Source organism: Mesocricetus auratus, unplaced genomic scaffold (genome assembly GCF_017639785.1).
Source record: "Mesocricetus auratus isolate SY011 unplaced genomic scaffold, BCM_Maur_2.0 Super-Scaffold_15014, whole genome shotgun sequence".
Classification (NCBI taxonomy): Eukaryota; Metazoa; Chordata; class Mammalia; order Rodentia; family Cricetidae; genus Mesocricetus; species Mesocricetus auratus.
Genome location: NW_024429186.1, coordinates 11,493,681 through 11,516,397, shown reverse-complemented (window position 1 = coordinate 11,516,397; position 22,717 = coordinate 11,493,681). Strand labels below are relative to the sequence as shown.

Genomic DNA, 22,717 nt, shown 5'->3' with positions numbered 1-22,717 from the left:
GGCCTCACCTTTGCCTCACTTGATGGAGAGGGCACAGATCACAATGAAGGCATAGCATGACCTTGCAGAGGTCACAAGGCCTCCCTAAATCTCTTCTGGGGATTGAAACTCTTGAACCGAATAAACCCAAGCTGATGTCTGTGAGGATCGCATGTTGAGAGTCTGATAAGACCTGCTGATCCTTCTATCTTTTCTAAGAGTGGCACACATTATCTCAAGGACCAAGAGGAAGCTTCACTGGGGCTGAAACTGGCAAGATCATGGGTGAGACCATGTTCTCTCTTCATGGGCAGAGTGAAGGCCTTGATCTCTCCTTTACATGGGCTGCATGATTCTACAACCTGCGTAGCATTGAGGCAGGAGAAGGAAACAGGAAACAGGAGCAAAACCTAACTACACTATGCTACAACTACGACAGTGAGGGTCTGGCCAGGGTGCTGATAAGAGATGGCCTTTGGGAGAAGTGGAACCATTGAGACCCAAGAGCTCCATTCAGTCAGATAGAGGAAGGTCAACCAGCAGGCTGAAAGGTCCCGTCCCTGGATAGAGGCCCAGGAGCCATGTCTACCTTGCCTAGGTTCTCTAGGGACCACCTTAGTGTCTTCCCTCCAAATAAGCTAGCCCTTTCTTGGCCAAGACTGATTCCAGGACAAGGTGAGAGCACTGACAAGTGTCCCAGCAGCTTTCTGTCCACTTCTCCTCTGCACAGCTGTGTCTGTGAGAGGCCCTGAGGAGGAGAGAAGTCCAGTCTTTATCCCCCCACATGCTGCCTTGCAGGTCTCAGTTTTCAAGGACACATTTGGGAAGTGTGACCTTTACACTTTGTGACTATGGCTAACCCTGCCTGAATTGTCCCAGGATGTGGGACAATTCTCTTCCTACAGATGTGAGAAGTCTTGGCAGCTAACGTTCTTAAAGCTTCAACTTGACCTCTGTGACATGGGTATTATAAATTGTACCCACCTAGTTGACCCCCAGAATGGAGGACATACTTCCAAGACCACAGCAGGCCACGTTGCCTACAGCTTCCCCAGGGAGAGTGAAGGTCCAGCTGTTGGGTGTTCAAATTCTACAGATTTCTAGTATGTGACTGAGACATTAAAGGTGCAAAGATGTGACAGAGTCAGAGGTTGAGCCTGTCTGAGTTGAAACCCAGCTCTCCACACAGATTCCATGGCAACCTGTACAGGTGCTATATGAGACCCAACAGGTAAGTCACCCTTGGAGTAGTTGAAGCAATGCCAGAGTGCCTGTAAGGGGCAGACCAGGTGATAGACAGATGTGCCAAGTCTGGGAGTGGAGATAAGGGCTCCTGCAGGGAAAGAGACAGAGGGAGAAAGGCTGCCACAGAAGAGACCCTTGGAGGAGGGGTAGGGAAGGCAAGGATGGAGTTCCAGCCAGACCAACACCGTGAAGATGCAATGACCTGCTGTCCTCTGTGTGAGATGGTCAGGAATTGCTGGGTCCAGAGGGTCCTATCTGGAGGCTGCATAGAGAATGCGCATATACTCCAAGCAGGAAGGCCAATGAGAACCCAGCCCTCTCATTCCTTCAGACAATTCAACATGGAGTGGCTGTAGAACCCAATGGAGGGGACCATAAGAACCAACAATTTTGCTCTTAGAGAAATAAAAACTGAACTCAACGAAAGCCCAACAGGGATGCTCATAGCCTCGGTATCTGCGTCAACCAAAAAGCATAACCAATGGGAATACCAGGTGACTAGTGAACAGATAAATAAAAGGACCAACATCCAGAGTGCAGCAACGTGGCTAAGCCTTGAAATTTTGCCACGTGAAGGAAGCCCGCCACAAAGAAAGAACTTCATTATACAACCCCATGCCTTTCAGAATTCCACAATAGGGAAGTTGGTCGGTATAAAAGGTAGATTAGTGGTTGCCGGGAGCTGGAGGGAGGAGGGAACAGGAAGTTGACGTGAAAGCATTTCTGAAGAGCAATGTTCTAGAATTGACTGTGGTGAGGCTTGAACACGTCTTTGGATGCTAAACCCCATTACACTGTAAACTCTAATGGACATTGTGTGGTTTGTGAATTACTTCTCAATAAAACTGCTTTTAAAATCACATGGAGACATCGATCACTTAACGTTGTAAGTTAGTTAAACCTGACCTCCACACTGAGGGGGCGGTTGTCGTGCCTCCCATTCCGCAGAGCGGGGAAAGAGGCTCTGAGATAGTGACTTGTCTGGCACTGGAACGAGTAGCGTCATCAAACTACAACTCCAAAGCCCAAATTTCCCTCAGTCCCCATGGCCACCAGAACCATCCTCCTTCCCCCTCCACTGATGGCCAGGCCTGGCAAGTCTCCCCACATCCCTCAGATCCTTCTAGCCCCAACAGCAGCCTCCTGACACTCACTCCTCACCCGTTCCATCCTTAGTCCCCACACAGCAATACCACAGGGCAGGCTTTGCTTCTAGCCAAACCATTTATCTTCAAAGACAATTTCCACTCCAAATATTTATGGCAAAATACAGAACATCTTTCCTGGGCCTACTTTGGAGCAGGGGGGTGGGGGTGGGGCACTCCCAATGCACAAATATTAGCCAGTCAGATCCTCTGGGGATGCTTCAGATCCCCCTGGATATGGCGCTCTGCCCAGCCGCCCACCCACTCACTCAAGTCCTTACGCTTAGCACAGCCAAGGGGAGGAGGCCCGGACATGGGCTGTTTTCTCCGCTCTGTGTCCCCACCCCAGGGCATAAAGCAGTCCACTAACCCTGAAAGCCTCACCTGGGGCTGGTGAATGAAAACCCAGATTTGCTGTGGCATGGCCACCCCCAAGTGAGCTATGACAAACCACCTCTCATGACCCCTTCCTTCTGCCGGAAAGCAAGAGCCAGCAGTAGTCATTTCCAGCTCCGAGCAGGCTACAGCAGGCCGCTGGTCCTCCTCTGAAGACCCACAGGGTGGGTGCCCTCTGTACTGAACCCCAGTGAGACTGAAGCTCAAGAGGACACCAGGCTGTCCCGGGAAGCTCGGTGTAGGTTGTGTTAGAAGACTTTGTTCACAGCACACACAGTCACAGAAGTTCAGATCAGAGCCAGTTCTGGAACACAAAATCCTCAGTCCTTTAGAGCAGATGCCCTTGAGGTTTGGTGGGGGGGACACGCTAAAACCAACATTGTCAGCACATTCCTGGGGTGGGAGAAGCCAGCCCCCGCAGGTGACACAGCTGAGCCCCACCCTGCCCCTGCCCCACCCACTAGCGCCTCAGTAAGGTAGCCAGACCGGGTTAGGGGAACTCAGGCCAGGATCTCAGAGGCCCTGGCAGGAACACGAAAACCTGAAGAATTTTTCAGACAAGATGGCCCTGATCCAAAGAATTGACCCAGTGGCCCTCCCTAGCCTCCACCCTCCAAGACTGCATTTTTGAGGACTGATCAGGACAAGGTTAGGAGGAGCAGGGCCAGTTCCCCTCAGGACCAGGGTTAGCAATGGGAAGAAAGTTCCCAGGCCCTGGCACCAAGAGAATTCCCAGCACAAGCCAGGCCATGCACTCCACAGGTGTACCTTCCAGGAAAGGAGCCAGCCTGTCCTCCCAGAGGGCCACACCCTGTGGACAAAAGGGACAGTGGAAGGCCCGGCACACTGGAACCTGGAGAGGAAGAGTCTGCTTGGAGCTTGGCTGTGCCCCCAGGGATTCTCAGCAAGTTAGCCTCAAAGCCTCATCCCTCCACGATAGGAAGCGGACTCACCTTAGCCATCTGCCCCCGAGCTGAAGGGCAGGGGAATGGGCCCACCTCTCCAGATGCCACAAAGCTGGGTCTGCATTCAGCCTGTGACTTAAGGTCACTTCTCTGTCTCGGTCACCTACACCAGCTCACCAAGATCTCACCTCTGTTCCCAAGTCTGGCCTTCACCTGTGCTGAGGTCCCACTCAACATACTGTGACCATGCTCACCGTCCTCACTCATCCACTGGCAAACATACTAAGCATTCACATACATTTTTGTGTGGTTCCTGAAGCATAAGTAAATCAGGCTAAAGGCACATTAACAGTAGTTTTTTGTTTGTTTGTTTTGGGGTGTGTGTGTGTATGTGTGTGTATGTATGTTAAATTTTGGACATTTCACGTATACTTGTCACGTTCTGCTACATGAATGCCGTGAGCTACAGTTAACATGGGTTGCCACCTGCTTGTCCCAAGTCAGGGCCACACAGGAAATTCTGCTGGAAGTAGACATCAAAAGTCACCTTGTTTAGGTTGAGCCTGTTTAAAGCCATTCAGAACCTGGTCATTCTCAGGAAGGTCCCTGAGCAGAATGGCTATGGTGGGTGGGAACAAATAACATCTTCACATCTTTAAAAACTAAACAAAGATTATTGAGGAGCCAAGGAGATGAGTTAGTAAATTCAGTGTTTGAAGACATGATCTCAATGTCCTGAGTCCATTTTTTACCTTTCTTTCTTTTTTATTTTATTTTTTACACTCCAATCCCAGTTCCCCCTCCCTCCTCTCTTCCCGCTCTCCTTACTCCCCCGTCCTCCCATTTGCTCCATGGAAAGTGTGAGGCCTCCCCTAGGAAGTCTACTAAGTCTGTCCCATCATCTCGTTATCTGAGTCCATTTTTAAGAAGACAGATGCGGTGGCAATTGCAATACCTGTGCAACTGAAAAGATTGAGACAGACAAAGCTCTGATGCTCGCTAGCCGGCCAGCCTAGCCTATCTGGAGAGTCCCAGGCCAGTGAGAGATGCTTACCTTAAATTCATAAGGTGAAGCTGGGCGGTGGTGGCGCACACCTTTAATCGCAGCACTCGGGAGGCAGAGGCAGGTGGATCTCTGTGAGTTTGAGACCAGCCTGGTCTACAAGCCCTAGTCCAGGACAGTCTCCAAAAAGTCCCAGAGAAACCCTGTCTTGAAAAGCCATAAATAAATAAATAAATAAATAAATAAATAAATAAATAAATAAATAAGGTAAGAGTGCTGTGGAACAACAGCCAACGTTGTCTTTGACCTCTACACACACATACACACAAATTGCATGCATATTCCCAGGCACAGATGCATCAATGCTTGCATGCATATAGGTGCCCCTGAGCACTCTGGCACGTGCACACACACACACACACACACACACACACACACAGTTTTAGCGCACACGTATGCATGGGCGCTAAAAGTCAAAGCCCATTTGTAGTGCCTTTCACTGTTGAATCTGAGTCAGCATGCCCAACATAGAAGTCAGATACACAAATACACAGGACTTACAACCCCTGAGCACCCAATCTCTGGATGTAGGCAGCTGCTGGAGAGTCCAGACGCTAACCCATCACCCCTTCTGCTCTGATGAATCCGTACAAACATGCCCTGCATGGATGCACCCGGAGGCCTGAGTTCCTGTCTGAGCAATTTGAAATTCGGATCCACTCTCCCCGGTGCCCTGGGGTCCCACTGATGTCCACAGCCCCTCCCTGCTGCTGTCTCCTTTAGGCAGACCAGGTGTGCGACTGATGGATGGCCCACCTGGCCTCCTCCATCCTGGGGAGGCTGAGTCCTAGTGGCGGGAAGCCTTCTTGTGGCCTTTGACAGACAGCAGGCACGTCAAAACTGGAACCAGGCGGCCTGTCTCCAGAGGACACACAGTTGTTTTTCTTTGAGTTGCAGGGGCTTCCTGGGTGGAGGCTGGTCCTGCCATACCTGCTGGTTCCTTCTGCGTGTACTTGGCTCCCTGTGAGGGCTGAGGCTGAGTCCATGAGACACAGACAGGAGCCAAGTGTGCTCCCATTTTAAAATTTTTCTCTCTGATCATAAAATGACACCCAAGGGCTCACCATCACCCCGGTGCCCTTTATAAACCAGAAAGACAATCGCCAGTCGTGGAAAGGGGAGTACAGCATCGTTATCAAATTTAAACCACCTGGATTCCTCCTCCCTCCCTCTCTTGGGTTTTTTTTTTCCCATCTTGGGAACTTGGTATATTACAATAACTGCTGCATCTGATTTCTTAAAAAGTAAGATTTGATAAAGGTCAGCATATCTCCTAGCCACATATGCAGAAACATTTTTTTCTTGGTCCAGGAATAAAGAGATTCTATCATTAAAACTAAAAAGCATTAAGGACATCCCAGAGCCCATGGGGAATTGGAGAAAGAGGAGACACTCTGTTATCGCCGTGCAATCACACGATTTTTTAGCCCTATCTCTAATCTGCCTCCCGCTCCTGCCCCCTGCCACCCATCCAGCCCCCACTGCTCCCACATCCCCCCGCCCCTTCTTTTCACATCAAGGTCTTTTATCTTCCAATTTTGCATCTAAAGATGAGGTGAACACCATTAGCTCAATTCAAACTCAAGTGCAGTCAGATGGGCCTCTGATTTCTGAAAAGCGCCGTCTAAGGTCACATTAAAATGTATAAGAGCAGTTTGATGCCTGAGAAGGGGGCTTATTATCCACCCGCAGCGCGAAAGAGGAGTGTCAGTGGCCACAGACTTGGGTGAAAACAAAAGAGATACCAGGATTCCAGGCTTTTGTAGGCAAGCTTCTCTGATTTCTTTTTAGGACTCTCCCACCAGCCTTGGAAACAGCGCTGCAGATAGCAAAGCTCGACCAAGACTCAGAAGGAGAAGGATGAGACAGAGAAAGCAGTTGTGGGGGAGGGCATTGTTTGTTTGTTTGAAGTTTTGTTGACTTCTCCCCTCTTGCTAACTCTCTTTAGTCTTTGTTATTGTTTGCTTTAATCCATGCATCTGCAGTCATCTATATGTCACTTGCTTTCATGTTAGAAGTGGTAATTGCCTTGACAGGCCGAAATTGTGCTCTGTGTGTGACTGTCCTTTCAGTAGACTAGACTCCGTATACTACCTGTGGGCCCATGAAGGAAGCGAGGCTGGTTTGCCACCTCAGTGGGATGTGACCATGGGCACACTCGTGTTCACCTGGTCCACAGATGTCTACAAGATGCTAGCTAGGTCTCAGGGGGGTGGGAATGCAGAGATGGACAAGGCAGCGTTGGTGAAAGTCTGCACTTTCGGGACGCATGGCTGATGGGGAGTGTTCTTTTGTACACATGTTTCTCTTATTGGTTGATGAATAAAACAATGATTGGCCAGTAGAAACAGGAAGATAGGCAGGGCTAGGAGATGAGGAGAATGCTGGGAAAAGGAAGGCAGAGAGAGACCTGGAGGAGACGCCATGTAGAGACTGGGAAGATAGGACATGCCAGGCATTCTCTGATAAGATAAGGCCATGTAGAAGTACATAGATTAGTAGTCATGGGTAAGTAATTAAGGAAGAGCTAGCCAGTAAGAAGCCCTAGCCATCAGCCAACAATTTTATGATAAATATAGCATCTGTGTATTTATCTGGGGCAAAGTGGCTGTGAGTCCATATGGGACAGAAGCCTCCATCATAAGGTGGTAGTTTGCTCCTCTTCCTAGAGGGAGCAAGGGCAGAGTCAGAGACAATAAATACATCTGAAGAAATCAACAGGCTGCTGATTAGGAGAGGAAGAGGATGGAGGAGGAGAACTTAAAGAAACACAATTTCAGGTAGAGTCATCTAGAAAAGACACTCTGATATAAGAGCATTTGGATGGAGACCTGAAAGTTGAGACTAAGCCAACACTTCATGGTTCAGGGACATGTGACAGTCTCAGCTCAGAGTGTCAGCAGCCACTTTTCCTATGAAGCACCTGCTGCGTACGTAGTCTTGGTGGGGTCCAGTCTCCTGACCCAGAGACGCCCACCTGAGCCCTACAGGGACATGTGTGTCACCAGGTAATAGAAGGAGCCGGGTTAACCAACCGGTGACATGTTGGTTGGAAGAAGGCACCTTAGTTTTGCCTCCTGGATCCCCAAAATGTCTCTAAGTACTTATTGTTCTCCATTTCAGTCTTTAGCTATCAATTAGTGTCTTTGAGCCACCACTAAGACTTCTAGACAGACACAATACACATTTTTGCTGTTTGGTCCAAATTTGGTTCTTGATTTAAAGGCAAAGAACCAACAATGGTGTTGGAATTGATGCAGTATGACTTTTAGATTAAGGAGGCCATTGGAGACGTAGGCTGTATTGAAGTGACTTCTAGCCAAAAGGAGAAAAACAAAATGAGGGTCTTGTCTGTTTTCAGGGAGAGTCCAGCAGCCAGACATGACTACAGGAGGAGCAGCCAAGGAGGCTGAGTATCTCACAGATGTTGTTAGGGTTCTGTCGGAGAAAGGCAGCCCCCTCCCGCCCCCCAGTATCTCAGCAACTGTCTGCCTTGTGCCACACCACCTCCAACTTTCTAGTATCATTCCATGCATTTAGGTATAAATTTCCTTCAACGGTATTTTGTGGGTTTGATACGTCATTCAATTTGATCCTAAGAACTGTGCATTTCTAATCATTCTTGCTGATACAGTCGCCCTTTTCGTTTGCAAATTCAATTAAAAACATGGGGGGAAAACCCATGCTGAAAAGACATTTTTCCCTTAACATAGTTCCTTAGAACTGTGTTAGCCAGCAACTATTTACAGAGTATTTATATTTTATTAGTATTATTAGTAACTTAAAGTTGACTTAAGTGGAAGGATGTGTACATGTCATACACAAATACTAAGTCATTCACTAAAAGATTTGAACTGCATAGATTTTAGCATCTGCAGACCTTTGTGTGGTGGCTTGTGTCCTTTGATTGTCTGCAGGCTCCATGGTAATAGGAGTCAATAGCCTCTTTGACTCCTACTTAGTAGACAACCCCAGATACCTCTTTGACCAATCAGTACAATCCATGCTTTTGGAGAACAAGCTTTGGTTTCCTTTCATTTCTTTCTCCAGTGTTTATATTTGCTGTTCTGTTGCCAGCGGCTCTTCTGGTGTCCTTCGTTTGGCTTGTCTTAGGTTTTCATTCAGTTGCTTTTCTGCTTGTTTTGTTCACTTGTTCTGTTTAGATTGTGGTGGGAGGGGGCATCTAACTATGTGCCCAGGGTTAGCCTAGTGATCCTAGCTCAACCCCATGAATGCTGGGATTTGAGGAGTTCACCCCATGCCCAGGCTCTACTTCCTTAAAGTGGAGTACTGGAGCTTCTATTTTAAGCCTTTAGTCATTTCTCATAGAAATGCTTAAAAGCATTTCTCTCCCTTAGAATTTTTATGCTTTCTTTTTTATCTTTCCATTTAAAATATCGTCTCCTTCCTTTAAGATTCTTCTTGGACCTGTGGATTATTTGAAGGGTTTTGTTTAACCTCAAAATAGGAGCAGATTCCATACCAACACACACACACACGCACACACACACACACACACACACACACACACACACATGCACACGCACTTCATCATTCTTTTCTCATTGTTGTGGCCACTTTTTCTTCATGTAGCTGGGAGGTGTGACTAGATTCACAGAACGACTGTCATCATGACAAATCCATCATTTGTACCTGGCAGTCTTAGGTGTCATCAGCATCCTCCTCTAGTAAAAACACAGCCACTGCATTCCCCTGCCCTTGGCCTCCACATTGTAACCAGTCCATATGTTGATGCTTTTTGCTCATTTGTTTCTTCCTGAGGCATCTGGGATCAACCCCCCCCAGCTGAGGGTTATTCTTTTTATCAACGTAAAATAGACCTTTCTAATTAAAAAAATTACTTGTAATGCTTTCATATTAAATTCTATATCTCCATCAATAAGGACACTATGCTACTTTCCTTTTGGTTGCTAAATACCTTGTATACCCTCTCTACATTTCAATTTTCAGAAGTCATCATATACTTGTAAGATTTTAATGTAATCGAAGTCTTTGTCTTTTAGTTGTGAGTTTAATCGGTTTACATTTATTGCACTTAGTAACATGTATAGCTGCATCCCTTCATGCTTCCCTTTGATTTCTTAGTTTCCCTTCTTATTTCTTTTGTTAATAAATCAAGTTTTCTATAGTAACTTGGTTTTTTTACTATTGATTTAAAGAGTATTCATTGATTCATTCCATTATCTTTACATTTTAATTTTATATTTCATTCCTTCCTTCTAGAATATTTTGCTTGCTTCAATGTTTTATGTAATAATTACATTAGGGAACATATGTGTGTAGTTTCTATCCCGTGATCTTATTGTCTGAAAATATCTTTATGGTATTTTGCCCCTTAAATCATAGTTTGATTAGAATGGAATTGTATATTCATAGTTATTTTCCATCAGCCTCGTAGACGTATTTCTGTTTCTTCTGGCATATGTTGCTGTTCTTGAGAAACCAGCTGGCAGTCTGACAGCTGTTTTGTGGGAAACAGTGTGTATTTCATTCTCTGGTGCCCTCCTGACTTTCTCTTTACCATCCATGCTCTGCAGCTTCACGAGGGGTGACGGAGTGTGGCTCTTTATGGGCTCTGGAAAGTTCTCAGCTGTTACAACTCCACACACAACCTCACTGGCTGCCATCCGTCTTTCTTTGTATACGTCAACCATTGCTGCTTGAATTCTCTTTGGTCTTTTCTTTTCTCCTCCAACAATTTTCATCTTGTTAAGTTCGTATTGGAGGCTTTCATTCCATATTCAACATCACTGTATTTCACTCAAAGTTGCTATTTCTGTTGTCTTGACTGTCTATTGCACATACTGAAATGCCTCCTTTTGACTTAAGTTCTGTTTTCTATTTTCTGTGTCTTTACTCATTTTTTTTCATACTAGGGATTGAACTCGGAGCCTCGTGTACATTAGACAGCAGTCCCACTGAGGCTAGGTTTCATTGTGTGGTGCAGCCTGTCCTTGAACCTGTGGTACCCCTGCCCCAGCCTCAGAAGTCAGGTCTTTAGCAATTTCTGCCTTTGAGTTTGTCCTAGAGTTGGGAAGACTATTTTAATTCATGTGTCTGGCTGAACGCTTAGGTTTTACTAAACAGTTATGCTTTCTTTCTATTTTGTCCTAGGTTTTTTTTCTATTGCTGTGATCTATACTGAGGCCAAAAGCAACTTGGGGAGAAAGGTGCTTATTTCGTCTTACAGGAAGGGAACTCAAGCAGGAGCCTGGAGGCAGGAATTGATGCAGAGTCCATGGAGGAACCATGCTTACCGGCTTGCTCACCATAGTTTGCTCAAGATGCTTTCTTACACAGCTCAGGACCACCTTCCCAGGGCTGGCATCACATCAGTCAAGAAAATGCCCACAGACTTGCCTAGAAGCCGATAAGATAGAAGTATTTTCCCAATCAAGTTCTTTCTTCCAAGATGATACAAAATGTGTGCCAAGTTCATAAGAAAAAAAACTAACCAGCACGCATTTCAATGCCTGTTATTGTTTCTTACTTCAAATGCAGGTACCTGTCATTAAAATAATCCTTATTTTAAAACACCTTTCTATTATGTATTTATACAGTTCAGTGTTTGTTTATTTGTTACACGGCCTTGTTCTGTTACTTGGGCTAGCCTGGAACTTAATATAGAGACAAGACTGGTCTCAAACTTGCAGGGATTCACCTGTTTTTGCCTCCTGAAAGTCAGAATTACAGGCATCATGACACCTAACTATTCTCCTTTTTTAAAAAACTCAAATGCTACTTTTCTCTGGACCTCTGATAGACTATATGGTACATGGGATACCATTTGTGTGGCTTACATTTATGGATAAGGCAGTCTCAGCAAAAGTTATGGAAACACTATTTAGTTTTTGCTTGGTGAGCGCTTCCTTTTCTGGCCTCCTCTACAGGCAGGTCCAGGTTCACTTATGACTTCCAGTGGGAAGGAATTCAAAAAGTATGTGCGCAGGAAAGGATGTTGGGGTGCTGGGCCCACATGATCAAGGCCGCAGAGCGCATCCAGTGTGTGACTGTGAGCCAAAGTGTCTTGTGCCACCACCATCCCCATTCTAAAGCAGGACTGACATGTCAACTGTGGAAGCCAGAACAAAATGAAACCATGGGCCCCTTGCTCACAATGGTTAAAATTGTAAATACTGCACAAGCAGAGCATTGAACTCAGGTTAGGCCTCAGGATGGAGCTCAGTCGTAAAGCACTTGCTCTGTGTAAGACATGAGTTCAAGTCCCAAAACTGGAAAATGTTCTAGATACCTTCTATGGGTTGGCTTGTGTGTTACTCAGGGTTCTCTAGAGTGGGATAATTTGTAGAATATAGGTGTGATTTATTACAATGGTTTGCAGGCTGTGGTTCATCTGCTCCATGGTCTCTGCTTCAGTTCCTGGCTCCCTTAGTGATGGCATGTGAGCTCCTGGATGTCAACCAACAGAAAAGCCAAGAATCCACAGTGATCAGTCCACAAGGGTAGTTGCTAGAACTGGTCTTTGGTGTGTGCTGGAATCCCAAAGAAGTAGGCTGTGATGCCAGTGGCAGTGCAAACAAGCAGGCCAAGGGAGAAAAGCTTCCTTCTTCCATGTCCTTTACAAAGGCTGCCCTCAGAAGGTGTGGGCCAGATTGAAGATGTGTCTCCCCACCTCAAAAGAGCCCTATTAGAAGTGGGTCTTCCCACTTCAAAAAATTTCATTAAGAAATATCCCTCACAGGTGTGCCCAGCCATTGGGTTTTAGTTCATTGCAGATGTAGTCAAGTTGACAAACAAGAATAGCCAACACAGCCTTATAATACCACCCAGGAATTCCACAATCCCTCCAGAAATATAAGACCTGATCTCAGCAACACAGGATTGTGGGAACACCAGAACTTCTTTTTCCTAGAAGGCCCCATTGCTTTCTGGTACACAGATTCCCTCCTTCAGCTCCATCCATCCTTGCTCTTGTAAGTTCTGTTATCAATGGGACACAACTTAGAATCACTCAGGAAGAGGGAACCTCAGTTGAGGAATGTCTCTGGATTGATCAGATTGGCATGTAGCCATGTCTCTAAGAGACTGTCTTTGATGGATGATCAATGTGGGAGGACCCAGCCCACTGCTGGCCCTGGGCTATGTAAGAAAAGTAGGTAAGTATGCACCAGAGTCATCCAGGAAGCCTGTAGGCACAACTGCTCTGTGGTCTCTGCTTCCCTGGCTCCCTTAGTGATGGCATGTGAGCTATAAGGTAACATGAACCCTTTCCTTCCCAAGCTGCTTTCTGTCAGTGTTCTGTCATAGAAACAGAAGAGCACATTAGAAGAGCCCTGCCTCCTTTCCTGCCTCTGATGCCTTTGGCTTTTTGCACCTAAGAGAATCCACGAGTTGTCCCACTGCAGGATCTCCATGTTCCCCCTGAAAACCAAGGGTGAGGTATACTTCCAAGAACTCAGCATTTAAAAGGTGTGGAGGTCACCACCCAAGCCCAGAGTACACGGTAAGCTTCAAATGTAGGTTTTCTCTGCACACAGTACAAAGACCTAGCTGTGACCTTCATCGCTGAGCTGGGAGAGAGCCCCAGGTGTGTTTGCTGAGCTTACAGTCCACCTGGGAAGGGATGGGCTGGAAGAGGGAGTCAGCTGTGGTCCCTAGGGTGATTCCATATAACATCTGCTTTGGAAGCCAAAAGGCCCACAGTCCATCTGGGGGCACCAAGACCTGCCCCCAGATGATCAGTGCCTGTCTTGCAGGATTTGGCTCTTGAGTCAACACAATGAAATGTTCCAGGACGTATTTTTGCTTCCGGCTTCCTGGACCACATTCTTTCTTGGGTTTTCCCCCCTCCCCAGTATGATCTCAAGGGTTCCACCTGTGTCAGGAGCCCTCCACTTGTCAACACAGACACACTACAACGTCTTTCTACCACAACCGCTGAGCACACACGAATGCCATTAACCCATGCCTTGGGTTACTGTGGGAAGAAAGACGGCGCCTTCCGGAAGAACGGGTCCTTCTTTAGGAACCAGAACCAAGTGAAGCTTCCGGAAGAGAAGAAGCCAGGAGTGAGGAAGGAAGTTCACAGTCAATGGCTGAGTGGGACAGGGGCAGCCCCAACAGAAGCATCCCAAACCAGGTGAGCCCGTTGGATCCCATTTGGAGAGATTTTGTGATCTCTGCTTTGCAGAAACGAAGGCAGGACCTCACAGAACTGCTCACACGCCCAGTGGACGGGGAAGCTGAGAGGCAACCCAAGCCCTTCAGGGCCCATATTTCCAAGTGGAAAGTAGTCCACACATCAAGTTTTAGCCACACGGCCCTTGGACTCCTGTGTCCTCTGTCCTAGGTCATAGGTGCAGGTACTGGCTGTTGTCACATTTCATATCTACTGTTAAGACACAGGATGCCCCAGTTCAGCAAGGGTCTAGAGTGAACCAGGCTGTTAGGAATTCTGTTCTCCTAATGGGTGCCTGTCGCTGACGTCACAAGTGCTGGGACCAAATAGCTCAAGTTCTGTATTGACACTTCGTAGACAGAAGGGTTGGTTTTTTGGAATGTGAACTTACAGCTGAAGATTAGCTTATTAGACTTATTAATAAATACACCAATGATCTAAAATGTTAGCACCACAAACGACTATTTCAGAAGGGAAAATCCATCCCCTGGCATTGTTCAAAGGTGCCAGGGCACAAGGCAATAAAAATTCAGCTTACTGTGAGGCAGGATTCTTCTTGTAAACTCCTTGCAGGCGCTGCACCACATAGATGGACTGTTCCTCTGGCCCTTGCTCTGTGTACATGACCTCTGACCTATAAAGTAAGGATTGGACTTTGGTGAGTGGAGAGTTGGCTCAGTTGATAAAGTGCCTTCCCTACAAACATGCAGACCTGAGTTCTATCCCTAACACTCATGTTGAAAATAAGTAAAGAGAAACGCACAGCCAAGCATGGCAGCCATAGCCAGGCAGGGCAGCATGTATCTGTAAGCCAGGACTAGGGGCAGGAGGAGCCAAGCGGTTCTGAGAGGCTAGCTGGCCAACAGTCTGGTCAGACAGGTGACCTTCAGGTTCAGAGAAAGAACATACATATATATATAACGTGGACCCATGGTTTATGTACTCCTGAGGGGAGAGAAAAGTGGGGGGAGGAGACCTGGAACTCGGGGTCAAGGAGTAACCTGCTAAGCCAATGGGCTGCCTCAGACTGGAAGTGTCAGATCTGAGGTTTCGTCCAGGGGGAGATGATCATCCCACCCTCCAAGGCCCCTTTCCGCCTCTGACAGGGCACTCGGGACTACTCCTGGGCAGGGACATCTTTACTGAAAGAAACAGTAGTCTCAGGACCACACCGAGAAGAACCAGGTTCAAGTCCCAGCCTCACCAATGACTAGAGATGTGACATCATTTCAAGGTTCCCCACAGGTACTCTTCCCCGGGGGGTTATGCTAACACACCACAGGTTTAGAAGCAAGTCTTAAAGGGGGGCATTGGCAGAAGGAGGGGTTACCCTGAATATCTGCACCCATTTTCCACCTTCTGGAAGTTTCTGATGGCCACCATCTGGAGGAAGAGAGCGGGACCTGGGGTTGTGGGCCAAGAAGTACGCTCTGGTGGGAGCCTCCGGAGAGCCAGGCAGCAGCATGTGTCGGAACAGTACCATTTACGCCCAGGAGCCCGCCGTTTGGAAAACAGAGCTGGTACCAAGCGAGCCATCTGTGGCCAAGCTTTCCCGACCCATCACACCATATTGTGAAAGGAGGCGCCGGCTGAAGGAAACAACGCCCGGTCACACAGTGTTTGTTTGGTTTGGGGCTTTTGTTGAGTTTTTTATTTTGTTTCTTTTTTGTTTTTGTTTTTTAACAAATTCAAATGTGGCTTCCTCAGTCAGTAAAGCAGTCTGACTGGTCCCAGGGAGTCGCTGAAGGGAGAGGGGAGTTGAAGCACTGTGTGATCTGTACGCTGGCACTAGATGCCCAGTAGCACCCAACGCGGACGGAGGGGTATTCCGTCAGGCTCTTGGCTAAGCATGGCATGCACACGAATATCATATGTGTGCTTGCCTTCATTTGCACAGCCGCCTTATGTAGCATATACCGTTGCTATTCCATTACATAGATGTGGAGACGGGAGCACAGAGAGACTGAGAAACCTGCTCGTGTTTGCACAGCAAGCAATAGCAGATGCCAGTGGAGCTGGGTTCAGTCCATTACCACCTGGTTGGCCCCTCCCTCTCACCCACCCTTCTGTATTTTCTTCCGTATGTATTGGTTGAGTGTGAAAACATCAGCCGCATTAGTTTTTTCCTCTGTGCTCCCCTCACCAAAATGCTATTCCCAATAGGGAGAGCCCCTGTCTGCCTAGTCACCCAGGGACCCCTGGTGTCTAGCAAGGGGTCTAGAGATCAGAGGGTATTTGTTGTCCATCCTGGGTCTTCCAACATTCCAGCCTGTACGGTGAGCTTCAGACTGCATCTCCAGCAGACACAGATGTGAGCCTCCGCTCCCTGAACCGTGAAATGAAGGAAAATGGCCAGGTGGCCTGAGCTCATAGTGGCCCTCACAGAGCACATACCCTGTTCTTGTTCGGCCCAAACTCAAGATTGAGACAGACCCATGTCCAACTTCTCGGCCGCTTGGCTTTCATAGGTAGTTTTTTATCGTTGGACACTAAAGGGAATCCCATTCTCATTTCCTTCTCTCAGCCTCAGTTTCCCCATCTAGGACACGGCCCAGTGTTCTGAAAGCCCTGTGTGGCTCTAACACCATCTGGCCTAATTCTGTCAGTCATGTCAAGAGCCCCAGTGCCCGGCAGTGAGACAGGTTACCAGAGAGCTCAAGACATATAGGACCTGTGATCTGTCATATAGGACCAGGCCCAACCTGCTGCCCCATGCACTAGCCAGAATCAGTGCCCTGGCAGCCACCCCGGGGAGAAGCCACCCCCCCATCAAGGAGCCACGTGTCACTGCATTAAGTGGCTACAGGAGAACGGGTTTGGAGAGTGGCGGGCAGGCTCCATTTCAGGAGTGCATGGTAAGATGTGGTGTAATTAGCGGTGAGGGACACACATTACTACACGATTATGTTTGCTTGGCACTCCTGCCCTGCTACAGGCCGCCTTCTTTCTTTAGTCCCCCCCCCAGAAGGAAAAAAATGTTCTTTGGGAACCGAAGCAAAATAAAAATGCCAAGAATTAAAAATGCAAATTCATCCAAGATGTTTTCTGCCCGAGACAGCAATGGCCACATGGCTCGATAACATTTTAAATGTTAGAAAATGGGTAATTTTCAGTAAAAAAAAAAAAATCAAATTTGCCAGAGCCCAAGTCTAGAGGAGTCCCATATAGTACTTGGGCACCCAGCCAATATTACTGAGCAAGTCCCCACAGAAGGGTAGGTACTATTAAAGTGGGGTGAAAACACAGACTTTTCATGTGTAACTCTGGCCCTTGGCTGTAAATACGGCTCAGTCACAGCCTTGGACAGTTCCAGTGCCCACCCTCTACTCTGCACATGAACAGAACCCACCTAGGATACCTAGGGCGCTGAGGCCAGCAAGGATGCCAAGAACAGTATCCCAGTCTGTGTTCTGTAGCTAGAAAGAAATGCCTGAGAGAGGACAATGCAGAAAGGAAGTCGGGTTTGGCTGCGGCTTTGGGGGGAGGGCGGAGGGTGTGGCTCATCACGTGCTCAGCTCCAGGTGAGGACCTCGTGCAGCCCCGGCTCCACAGGAAGTAGAAGCAGGAGCAGCTACCTGCAGAAGAGCACCGCGGACGGCGAGAGGCACCCACTGACGAGTCGCTCTCCTCGCTGCTCTCCTTCACGCGGTGACAAAGGACCCCACCAAAAGCAGCTTCAGGATGGAAGGGTTCGCTGTGGCTCTCAGTCTGAGGAAACGCCGTCCACTGTGGTAGGGAAGGCACTGGGGGCGTGAATAAGCTGGTCACATGGCGTCTGCACTCAGGAAGCTGAGAGAGGTGAGTCCCTGTGCCTCCTCCCTTCTACACAGTCTGGGACCCCAGCCCAGGGACTGTTGCTGTGTGCAGTTAAGGTGGGTCTTCCTGTCCCCATTAATCCAGTCTAAGGCACCGGGCGGTGGTGGTGCACATGCCTTTAATCCCAGCACTCGGGAGGCAGAGGCAGGAGGATCGCTGTGAGTTCGAGGCCAGGCTGGACCGACAGCCTCCAAAACAATACAGAGAAACCCTGTCTCGTAAAAACCAAAAAAAAAAAAAAAAAAAAAATCCAGTCTAAAAGCTCCCTCTCAGATTTAACCAAAGGTTCGTATCCATGGTGACGCTAGATCTTATCATGTTAACAACCAATATTGACTATCTGTGCCCAAACTCAAGTAATCTAGTCCCAAGATAAACACATTGGTTCCTTTAATTCTCCCATCTCCCAACACGACAACATTAACAACCAAGTTTCTCCTCTTTTTAAGATGGGTCTGTGCAGCCCTGGATAGCCTGGGATTCATAATCCTCCTGCCTCTGCTTCCCAAATGCTGGGGTTACAGGCATTAGGTCCCACACCTGGTGGCCAGACTTCAACAGGAATTTTGATGGAGACAAACCACATTCATGCCACAGCAGACAGAATTAGTGTTTTCTCAATAAACACTAAGCAAGTACCCTTGCTAAAAGGAAATTTTTAAAGATGGCATGATGCTGCAACGATAAACGGCACACTTACTGAAAGTAAAAGTATTTATTGTAGAAATTACTCACAAGAGACAAACAAGTAACCCAGATGAGCCGAGTAGTTTTCCACTGCCGAACTGGAAGCTGGAAAAGAGAGAGAGACTTCCGCTGTTCAGTCTTTTATTCCTTCCTCATAAGGCCCTAGCCCTGCCCAAAAGTGGGCCTGGCTAGTGACGTAGTTGACCGCCTACATCCCGTAATACGTCTTTAGTCATGCCTAAAGTGGGTGTGGTTAGCAGTAAACCGCCCTTTTATTACCTCATCTGTATGCGCCTCTAATAAGTCACATGGCTAATGGCGGAGTTCTGTTTTCCTCCTACAATGGCACAAATGCAACTTTTGTTTTTTTTGGTTTTTGTTTTGTTTTGTTTTGTTTTTTTGAGACAGGGTGTCTCCACATAACTTTGGAGGCTGCCCTGGAACTCACTCTGTAGACCAGGCCCTGCCTCTGCCTCCTGAGTGCTGGAATTAAAGGCACCTGACACCAACGCCCGGCTTCACAAACGCAACTGTTGTTCTAGGGCCTCGGTTCATTTTTTCCCACTAAAGCGGGAATAACACAAAGGCCAGGGCTGGGTGACTTGAGTTTCTCTGAAGACCTGAGTTTTCAGAGGAGAGAGGAAGCAGCCACCCTGGCACCAAGGTGGGAGCCACCTCACTCTACTGATGGGAGATCCTGGCTCAGAAAGGGTCAGACTCTCCAAGGCCACTCAGGTCACCACAGCCTCACCTTCACTTGGTTCATGGCATGCCACCTGACACACAGAGCTGGTTGGATTCACGAGGAAATTACAGGCACACCCTTCATCCTGTCTCCGTCCTTTTAAAATGCACTTGCCGGGAAGGACGAGTATGGGCTAGCTCATGCTAGCTCAACTCACCCCATACTTCTTGACTTTCTCCCTCTACCCCTCTCCAGAGGGCCATCTCACCACGGTCTGTGGGTTCCTCCATCTTTCCTCTCTACGCCTGTCTAGAGGGCATCTCACCTGTGCCGTGGGGCTTCTTCATCTCTCTCCTCAGCAAACCAATGCTTCCTATTCTGCTGACTGACAAGTCAGTCAACCAGCCTCTCAACTAGTTAACAGATGGCTGAACTAGTTAGCTGGTTGATTGGTTATTGGTAAATCGGTTAATTTGTCGGTTTGTTAATTGACAGGTTGGTGGGTAAGTTGGTTGGTTGATTAGTTAGTAAGCTGGTGGGTTAATTAGGCGGTTTTGTTTGTTGATAGTTGGTTATTGTGTTGATTAATTGGTTCTTTGAATGGTTGGTTTGTTCATTGGTCAGTTTATTCACTGGTAGGATAATTAGTAACCTATTCAATAGTCTGGTTGTTTAGTTGATAAGTTGGTCATTCTATTGGTTAACTGGTTGGTTGATTTTTACGTTGGTTAATCATTTCGTTGGTTGGTTTGTTGAGTGACCGGTTGTCTTACTTCAAACCACCGTGACTCAGCACAGTGTCATGCGCACAGCAGGAGTACAGCAAACATTCACAGGTCACCCCACATCAATACTCTCCTTGACTTCTGCACTTCAATGCCCTGGGCAGAGAACAAGACACCTTGGCTCAGAGAAGGCTGCTACTCACTCTTAGGGCCACATTCAGGAAGAGACCAGGCATCCCCTAGGCCTCTATAGCTAATTTAGTGTTCTGTATCCTCCTGGACAGTCAGTCCATCCCGTGCTTCCAGATAGCTGTCGTCAGGAGAAGGTGGCAGAGCTACCTTGCAGGGACTGTGCGCTGGCAATTCCAAGTTCAGGACTTTTGGTGCAAGTAGGATGGCTGTCTTCTGAGCTGTGGCTCTCTTACTCTATGAGCCAGTGTCCCCAAGATTCGTTTGTAGGGACTTCCGACAGGTGTACAAACCATGAGCTCCCAAGGCAGGGGGAAAACAAACAGGACATAGAAAAGCCGAGTGGGAGGCAGTCACCCTCCACAGGATAAGCAGAGCCTGCCCCAGAACTCACCCACGTAGATGATAGAAGGCAGGCCAGGAGAAAACTGGGGGCTCCCCACAGAAAGTTCTAACCCTCCCAAGAGCTCCTTACCCACAAGGCTACAGTGCCTGGCTCCTTCTAGAACCCTCTAGGGCATAGCTAGAGGGACAGAGTGCTGTAATTCCCTAAAAAGACTAGAGTCAGCCGGAACATCCAGAGTTCAAATCCAACAAGTCAGGCTCAGTGCCAGGCATGGAGCTAGGAAGTCCCTGGGCCCCTGGCACCACCTCTAGCCCACCCCAGACTGCCAGCCAAGCTCCTGGAGACTGTCAGCAGGCTCTCGCCTCTGATGAATGAGGGGAAACCCTCCATGGCAATGTCAAGAAAAAAAATGAGGGAAAATAGCATGTTTGTTCTCTATTACTAATTGTGCGGCCTTTGGGTTTTCTTAGTCTGTATTTTTGGTCCACTGGTTTTACATAAGCACATTACTCTCACACCGCTTTACAAATTCAGTTAGCAGACCCTTTCTCCCACGTCCTTACACACGCCGCCATGCTGCACAGGGTGAGCCTTGCTGGAGACCATCTGTTTCAAATGCATGTGAGCCTATTAATTGATTGCTGCACACCCCCAAGGAGCCCCCTACCACATAGGGGAGTGTCCTCGCCTCCACTTCCTGTTTACATAAAGCTCAATGACCTTCAAAAGGCCACTGCCCCGCCCCTGCTTCAAACTGCAAGGGAAAGGTGGTGAGTGACCTCAGGAAGTGACCATCCAGGAGCTCACGACGTCATCAAGTTCTGGCCCACACCCATCCAGTACATGGTCAATGGCCTTAACCAAGTCCCTTAACACAAATGGCCTCTATAGGAAAGATATGGAAGTCCCCTCACAGCATCTTACAGGAAAAATACCTAGAGAGGGTTTAGCACAGGACAGAATGCGCTGTGTTGTGTTGTGTTGTGTTGTGTTATTTAGGTTCAACGTAGAGCAGACTCCTCCCACACTTCCCATTCAGGGGCCAGTAAGGCCCTGTCAGCCTTCATTTGTGACCAGCTGCAGCATTACCATCTTTGCTTACATAGAGGGAAACAGATGCAAGGCACTGAGAAGCTGGCCCAGATTTCACAGCTGGTGAGTGAAGGGGTCAGGAGCACCGACCCAGGCAACTACTGGTGGAGTCCCCATCCTCTGCTGCTGCTCTACAGGTCCAGAGGGACAAGCTCTATGGGGCCGGTGTCATTGCTACCTTGAAGGTGGCTGCTGACACAGATGTCAGTCCTGCTGGGGTATTCTAGCATGACTTTGATGGAGGAGTTGGGTTCTCTCTCCTGGGAGAGATGGAGGGTCCCCATCTCTGGCATATTGCCTCGCTAACGCCATCACTACATAAAGGAGACTGGAGTTTACAAAATCAACCCCAAAGCACAATTCCTCAGTGTGAAAACCATCAACAAAGACCTCCTAAGATGAATTTCAGCCATAGTAGGGCCCTGCCAAACCCAGCCACCCAGCTTGCGGGACAGACACACGCATGCACACACTCACTCACCGCCACGACTTGCCTCCCCACTGCCCCAGCAGAGGACAGAAAACTAATCCTTCACCCTTTTCTTCCCAGCACGCAAGCCAGGAATGCCCAGACTGCTCCAAGGAGGGGTAATTTGCTAACTCCAGCCTGTTCCAAGATCAACAGAAAGCTTGTACTGCCAGGCTCCTCCTACAGCCTGTGAAAAATGATGTGTATTTTCTCTTTTACACTATGCATGCTGGTGCACGGGTGTGCTTAAATCACGTGTCTATGAATGGGTGCATGTGGTGCATGTGTGCGAGATGGGCGGGGGGAGGCACTGAACTGCATATCCTCCCCGTGCTGAAACAGCACTGCTGAGAACTGGACACAGTGAAGAGAGCTGGGGGAACCACGCACTGGACCACATATCCTCCCCGTGGAACAGCGCTGCTGAGACCTGGACAAAGAAATGCTTTCTGGTTGAATTCCCACCCACACTTCCTTCCAGCTTGTCTATCCCTAAACCCTACGAGGCAGAAAAGCCCTGGGTCTCCCATAGCTCTTTTGTGCCCAAGAAATAAATCCATACTGGAGAAGGTTGCAGGAGGAGAGGTTCTCAGTATGGTGACGAAGACCGAGCCCTAGTCCCAAATAAATGTGTCCTGCAGCCTCCTTGGTGTCCAGCACACTGAAGTGCACAGTGGGACTGAGCGTAGGGCCCATGAGGCGGAGCTCAGCCTGCCACACAGGATGGCGCCTGTGGGGAGAAGGGAAGCCTGTGGGCCCAGGGCAGGCTGGGGTCCTTCAGCCGTGGTGCATCTTGTCTGTGTCATCCTTCTGAA

The 22,717-nt window shown here is 48.1% G+C and overlaps 2 long non-coding RNA genes across 2 annotated transcripts in view; one reads left to right on the top strand and one right to left on the bottom strand.

Annotated features, from left to right (window-relative positions):
- LOC110339783 overlaps nt 1-17,579 on the bottom strand; it is a 31,345-nt gene extending 13,766 nt beyond the window's left edge. The window contains exons 1-2 of the long non-coding RNA XR_005876147.1: nt 17,469-17,579; nt 14,432-14,527 (exon numbers count right to left, since the gene is read on the bottom strand). This is a non-coding gene — a long non-coding RNA (uncharacterized LOC110339783). The remainder of the gene's footprint in view (nt 1-14,431; nt 14,528-17,468) is intronic.
- LOC121139247 lies at nt 17,445-22,513 on the top strand. Its single transcript, XR_005876146.1, has 2 exons — nt 17,445-17,691; nt 21,984-22,513. It is a non-coding gene; the product is annotated as an uncharacterized LOC121139247 (long non-coding RNA).
- The last annotated feature ends 204 nt before the right edge of the window (nt 22,514-22,717 follow it).